This window comes from Monomorium pharaonis, unplaced genomic scaffold, assembly GCF_013373865.1.
Source record: "Monomorium pharaonis isolate MP-MQ-018 unplaced genomic scaffold, ASM1337386v2 scaffold_390, whole genome shotgun sequence".
Classification (NCBI taxonomy): domain Eukaryota; kingdom Metazoa; phylum Arthropoda; class Insecta; order Hymenoptera; family Formicidae; genus Monomorium; species Monomorium pharaonis.
The window spans coordinates 1-8018 of NW_023415682.1; positions in this window are offsets into that span (position 1 = coordinate 1).

Consider the following 8018-nt stretch of genomic DNA (forward strand, 5'->3'; position numbering starts at 1 on the left):
ACAGATATACTCAATACAATAATATATGCTATTGCAGTATCAACGTTGTACTTGCATTAACAATATTATTGTATTGAGTATTTTATGTAGTGGCAGCCCGCAATTACATATGTTATTGGCTATATTACTTTTTTTTGTGTAGTAATCTTAATATGCATTATAGATAGAATAAAAATTGCTATAAATTTGGTATTTATTTAGTGCGACATTGTAACATTGTAGCTAATTTTACTTATAATTTTTAGAATATACCTTGTACTTTGTATTTAGCCATTAATTCTGATATGTGTAGTTAAAAACTATAAGGCACACTGTATTACAGGAATTACACGTACGATTAGTTTTAGTAATCGATTTATTGCACTATGTATATAACCAATTCCCAATTCTGGATGTTTTTTTCGATTTGTCCAATTGTTATCATAAAATAATATTTTTTCGTGATTGGTTCTAACTATATCGCTTTAATTCGTAAAGTCCGCATATTATACATATATTTATCTATCGGAATACATTATCAATTTTTAAGGTCTTTGCCACTGTAGTAGACCTGTATGTACAATCAATGTGTGCTACACAACAGCTGCAATTTGTGCGCCAAAAGTTATTAAAAGTACTCGCAGCTATCACGTTTGTTGGCTGCTTAGTAGAAATCGTAAGAAAATTGCACGCACGCGCAACGAGTCGCCACAGTAGCTCGATTTCTCTCATGAATCATGCAACCGAAAGATGTCTTGAAAACTCGTCTCACTTTTTAGATGCTGTAAAAATTAACATTTTATTTAATTATTTTACATTGCCTGAATTTTTAGGAATTCATTTCTACATACTTTCAGGGAAACATTTTAATTGTTAGGGACTATTATCAACAACGTCGTCTACTTCTGAATACTCTTTTTTTTATAGCTATAGTAAGGAAGAAATAAATTATTTTACAGAAGTTTATAACTGGGCATTAAAAGAAAAATAACTTAATAGTGTAAATATGTAAGGATTAGAGGCGATATTGTCGACAATGGGCAGTTCGAATTCCAACTGTGACCCTTTTCCATCGTTGTATCGACATCGAATTTCCATTTACGAGGGACGCGGCGACAGGAGCTTTAAAATTTTTCGCGAGTTACGAAAAGGTCTTGGACGACTCATGTATCGCTTAGAATCTCGCCTTTGAGAGGGTCAAGCTGCGAAAGCGAAAAAAGATGCCCTCGCATAACACATATTTTGTATCTTTATATAAGCAGTTTTTCCTTTTTTATAGTTTTATCATATGCAAATCACAACTTATATTGAGCCTTTATCTTGATATTTTTAAATGGATTGAAGAACGCATGCAAATACGATGTTTTACAATACAGCCTGACAAACTACAAAACAAGATGTAATTTTACGTCCTTGTAATCATATTTGAAGTGCTATTAGTAATCATCTGCGTTGTCGTTCAGCAGGCGACACACTTGTAGGGTATACGGTAGATGTGTAGTAATTTATGAGAATGATTGAGGATGTAAATGGGTTAACGGCGAGAGCTATTAGGTTGTAACATACATGTTGCTATTTTGGTGGGTAATAACTGTATTTGTACAGGAATTACATTAAATTTGTTTGATTATTATTAAAGTAATAGCTAATTCTATTTCAGTCATAATTAGTTCTTGAGATTAATTATTTAGTATTAGATTTAATGACCTTTTGTTATAATAGGATAATCTATTTAGAGATCTTTAGACATACAAATAAAGAAAATTCTAAAATTGTCTGGTTTATTATGAAATTCTTATTTTCAGTTTTTAGCGTGAAAAAAATTGCAATACGTAATGTTGTAACTTTGATATTTTATTTTTTTATAATTTCTTGGCAATATTCAATATAAAAAAATTGGGACACATGAAACAAATATGAAAAAATATAAAATATTAAAATTGACAAACAAATAATATAATTTAAACAAGAAAATAATGATATTTGGCTTTTTTTGTTTGTGATATTTATTGGATATTTTATAAGTTAAAAATAAAAAATATAGTATAATAATGTAATAATAATACAGAGAATGATGGGGTTATTATTTTACTTATAATTACTTTATTGCATTATGTTTTTCGTTATACAGTTTAATCGATAGCTATTGAAAATTTGGAAATTTTGAGGAATTTTACGAGCTGAAAACCTCAAAAATTGCCGCAACTAATCAATGAATCGTCTATATTTGGCCAAAATTCAAAAATGCAAAATAGTTTGTCCTTGAGCGCGTGGAAAAGAAGAAATATCACTGCGATATCTCTCGGTATTCGCGCATCGAGCATATCGCAAGGGGAAGAATAGCGACGGCTATAATTCACACAGTCTGCCCCGATCGCCCCCGGTCTAGTTCGTGTAATCACAATACGGATGAAAACCTGCCGTTTGATGTAACATATTGCCAGGGAGCTCAGTGGATAGCCGATCCCCAAATGATCTAAATATTTGGTCAACCGCAGTGCACAAATCATTTGCTCGGTGAAAGATACTATCATTATAGCGTGTATTTTAATATAGACAAGAACCGCGTATAAAATACCAAGTAAAAATGTACACTGAAAAAATTTAGTCAAATTAGCAACATTTTTTTCTCAGTACAGATATGAAAAAGTATATAAATATAATATAAATTAATATAATGATATATATGAAAGGTATAAATGTAGGTATAAAATTGAAATGTAGATATGATAGAAGATACAATTTAATCCTAATTGAATGTATTAAAATATATAATTCGTTGAATGTACGATCAAGTTTTTAATTCATTGAATTTACATATTTCGCAATCTATTATTCGAATCTATTATTCTGGTTCTAATTGAAATTTATTATAATATGTATACTCTGATTTAAGAATTATGATTATTACGAAATGTAGGATTTCAAAATGTGTTCAATTGAAAAGAACGCAAAATGTTAAAGAACGCATACTCCGAAGCTGAGTGTTTTTCACAGTAGAAACATGTTCGTCTCTTTCGTTCTCAAATGTGTCGGAGGAAGATTTTCGAGAAATCGCGTGATGCCATTCGCATCGGCGATTGAATCGAATTCCTCGGAATAGCTCGAAGAATTGTATTTTCTCTCACATAGAACGAAATGCCGTATACAAGGAGATTTACGTCACATGGGGTAATTTCGAAAGGGTTACGCCGCAAGAGGGAAGATAAGCGATATTCATCGTTCAACCGTACATTCTATAATTACCATACGAATAGTACATTATTAGAAGAAACGTGGTATTTTTACATTTATTTATATCCAGCAAAATCTGATTTAATTAAAAAAATTTTTAATATTAATGTATTATTTTATTTATAATTTGTATATTTTAATAGTCGCGCTTAATTCCGCTCTTTCAATTACACTCTGTGTACATTGGAAGCTTTAATTTCAAAGTTTTATATTATAAAATTCATACACAAAAATAATATAATGCAAATCAATAATTGTATTCTCTATCTCATTTACGTGCTATTATTTGAAAGCAATTGGCTGCTAAATAATCACCTGTCCACGGGGAATAACAATAATTAGATATTTTCGATATGTATGTATGATCCTCTTTATAAATTAGTTCCAACTTCCATATATCACTATATATATTGACACGCGTCAATGCATGGACACGATTACAACATAATGGAGTATTTGCATAGATATCGTCTGCTTAGGGTCACGTCAATTAATCGATTTTACAAGATGCATGTCTAAGACGGCAAGACCTACAAGTAATTTCTCGCAGCCGTAAGACCAATCTTTTACACGAGACAAATTCCAGGAATCTTTCTTTTCCAGGCCTGTCAAAATTCAGGTTTTTCTCACATCGTTCTTTAAATGATCAAGTTAAATGGTTGTTGGCCCGTGATTCTTAGGACCCGTAAATCTCGTTTGTTTTTTCAGAATGCAGCGCGCGGTTTTTCTTCAAGAATCGACTATAAATATGCGGTTAGACGATTACGATCGCGGCATTCGCACTCTAAACGAGAAGATGAAGAATGATCCGTCGTCGCCAAAGGCGGATGTAGTGTATTACTTTAACGATGCCTGAGTATCGCGTCCTTTAAATCGATGGCAGTAAGACGGGAAATAATTCCGACCATTATAATTTGGAGAGTGATTTAAAGAAATATCTTCTGATTCGCTAGATACACATTCCTAATTTATTTTTTATCAGATGCTTGTGCAAATGTAATCTTTTTTCCAATAACAGCTTTCCCGCATATTGCTCGATTGAAAAGCTTATTTCTGAAACTTCAATTTATTCCTAAATTTTAAATCCATATATTTTAAAAGAATATCTATATATATGTGAATGTATGTGTATGTATATAGAGATTGTAAAGATGAGGAATATCGAGATATTGAATTTTTGATTCGATGAAATTGAATATTATCGTAAAAATCAGTCGGCTAATGGCACTGAGGTTTTATGGACAATTTGCGTCACACGTGCGTGATGTCGGCGTTTCAATGAAGCAAAGGCAATCTGCAGTGAAGTGAAGCTTGTTAAAGCACTCGTGAACGCGTTAATTACATTTCGTTCGGTGGCGGCGCGCAAATCAATGATCACTCGTTTCAATCACTCGCTGAATGCCAATTTTAAAATTTCTGCCACGTTACCACTTTTGTGGACTTTTCCGAATGTGAGCCCTTCAATAGGATCACATTGCTTGTGTTCATGTGTTTTTTTTGTATGGTTCGTTTGTAAAATGTTAGTGGCCAATATTTATCTCGACGTCTGGTTTGTTTGACTGTTATCTCGATGTAATATGTGCTTCAACGTTTTTGGGCGATTAAATTAAAATTTATAGGCGAAACTGATTGCTTTCAAATGAAACATTATTCGAAAATTTATGAATCTTTTAATACATTAAAATAATAACTCATTTAAGATGACCGTAAAACATCGAAATATTTTTTAACAAAATCTAGTTATACATAATGAAAAATGTGTTTTCAGCATTAATCTCGAAAAAAATTAAATATTTGATAAAGCAACTGATATAGATGTTTTTTAAGATCTTTTGATCTATGTTCTTAAGTAATTTTCAATGTATTTTCTTAATTTTATAATCCTATTATATATTTTATATATAAATTTATATTAATAATATCTTATAATAATTTATTATATAGTTTATTTTTATCTTTTATTGCAAGAAAGTTCTTATTTATACTATCTTATTAATAATCCAATATTCTACATTTAAATCTTTAAAAATATTCTCATATTATTTCTATCTCTCTTAACTTTTGATCTCTTTGGCTCAGGAGCTGTCACCGCGACAGCGATGGATTCAGGGTACAGGATAAATAATTGCTTTTCCTAAATGGCACGTGAATGTATATCACGTTAGTCAGAAGAGGCCAATACAAAGATATTAAATTTCATGAGTCGTGTAACAAGGGGCTTCGTGATATTCTACAAGTGGAACGACATTGGCGAATTGGCTATTTGTGACGTCTATCCAAAAGCACTGGCAATAAGATTTACTATATTATATACATAGTTTACCGCAAGAGATTGCTGCAAGAGACATTGCATGATACGCGTGAAATCGGTCTCTTTAAAAATACGACGCAAATGCTGTGGTGCAATTTATTTTTTGATATAGAAAACTTAAACTAAATTATTTTTGTAAATTATGTTTTTAATAATTTTTTAAAATAAAGTTCTTAGATCTCTCATTACAATTTTTTAAATTTAGTTCATTTTTTGTACGACACAAATGCAACTGAGTTACACAAAATTATCTTTTTCATATTTTTATTGATTGGGATAATATTCCACGTTCAGTTTATTAATATTTTAATAATGTTTATATTATAGCTATATAGAATGGTAAAATGGTATATTATTGTCGTGTAAAAGCTTAAGATAATTATCCATCTGATTATTACAGGATTATTGCCTTAAATCTAAAATTAGGCGATATTTTCGCGTAACTTAAATACTTAAAATAATCAATCGCTTCTGGGAGATACGCTGAAAGCCAGTGCACTTTTAGAGAAAGTTTAGTCTAATTGTATTACCTCCGTGTGAAAAATAATGGCATCATAAATCATAAAAAGTAACAAGTCATGATATGTACATGTGTTATTGGGAAAGTTAGGACATTTTTAACATATTCTATATACAGTGACTTATCTTCTGTGGGATAATATTGAACCATGACAGGTTAGAGTCTGATACTCGTCTATTATGCGGGGCAAGGCTTTCAAGCTCCGTCGATGACAAACTTTGTAATTTGAGGCAACTCTCGAATGTACATGTATAACTAAAAACTTGAATCGATAGCGATTGAAAAACTTGTCAAACGCATCGTGCAAAAGTTTTTTTCGCCCAGTGTTCGACAAGATTGTTTAGTTTTCTTTGTTTTTTTAAATGAATTTGGCAGGAGATAGTCCGTGAAAATAAATCCGTGAAAATAAATTTGCATTCTCTGTGATTTCGAACAAAAAAAAATGAAGAGAATTGCAGGGTATCTTTATTTCAATTTTTTACTTTCATTGAAACTTGATAACATAGTTTTTTTTATTGTAATTTTAATTTTTATTGTTAAATATCCGGGTGATATTAAAAATCTGAAATTTAAGCTTGTACGAAATTAATTTACTCAAAGATGATAAGAGTTTTAAAATATACTTTAAATCAGTTTATTAAATATGATAGCGCTATTCAAATAAAAGTTGAGAATTTTGCTCGAAAAAGCGTCGACTCTCTCTATTCGGAAGTTTTAGATGATAAGCAATTTAATTTTCCAAAGGCTAGTCTATATATACGAGGTTGAGAAGATGACGCAATATTTCAGCCACCGCAGTACATTATTTACGCGAAAGTTTAACTTTGTCTATCGGTGACAACGGAAACTCGAGAATACTTGGCGGCCGAAGTTGCATGTAATTTTGCGCGCAATAAATTGCAAATGTTTTTCTAGTCGAACTTTGACGGTCGATCGCCGTTCGTCAAGGCGATACATTGTATAGAGTGTAACCAATATTAATTTTGAGAATAGATATTAAAGTTAATTGATGTACGAAAAACTTATACATTATTATTGTCGTCATATTTTGCACAAATCGTTAGTTACAATTTTCAATTTTTGTTATCGCAATGATTGAACGAAAATTTTGTAATGATTGAATTCACGTAATAATAATTAAGTAAGAAATCAAGATGTTTTATATAAAATCAAGTTTAGTATAATTTTTTGCAGGGGAGAAATAAGCTTTATTGACTGCAATATAATAAAAATTGAGCAGTTTATTTTCTGATATTTTTATAATTAACTTTGATATAATTTTAATTGGAAAGTTCTTTATGTATCTATTATCTATAGTTTCTGTAACACCCTGTGTACATGATTGTGTGCACGTAGAACAATACTTACAACAAGCTGTTTCTTCGTGAATCATCGACTCGACCAGCCAAAGTGGAGCCAGAACCCAGACATTCGGGTGCCAACGGCGAAATCCATAAGTAGTACCAGTACATCTGACCTTTTCCTCTATTTCGGCCGCAACGGGTTTTAACTCGGCACATGGAAAATTGTAACAGCCAACGAAATAGGGGGAGAGGTGGGGGGAGAGCGAGAAAACGAATCGGCGTTTAATCCCGCGAATGGCAGATTTACTGAAAAAGTTCATTTATGTGAGTGGTTGAATGCCATAAACGTTTAAGCGTCTAACGCTTATTTTTAATATTTTATATAAAATAAACTCGAGGTTTAGTCAGCGTGATTCTGAATCACTAAAATTTTGCGCGAAATGTAGGTTGAAAAACATCCACGTCAAAATATGAATCGAAATATGACACTGAAAATGAATTTGATATTAGATCTGTAGACAATAGATATTAGACGGCTTATTTATTATATATATAAAACTTATATTAGAAACAATATATAAATAGATACAGTGTGCGCACTCTTATAAATAGCGGTAGCACCACTGCCTTCTTCGACCTGAATTTATAATGCTTAAGAGAGAACAAATTC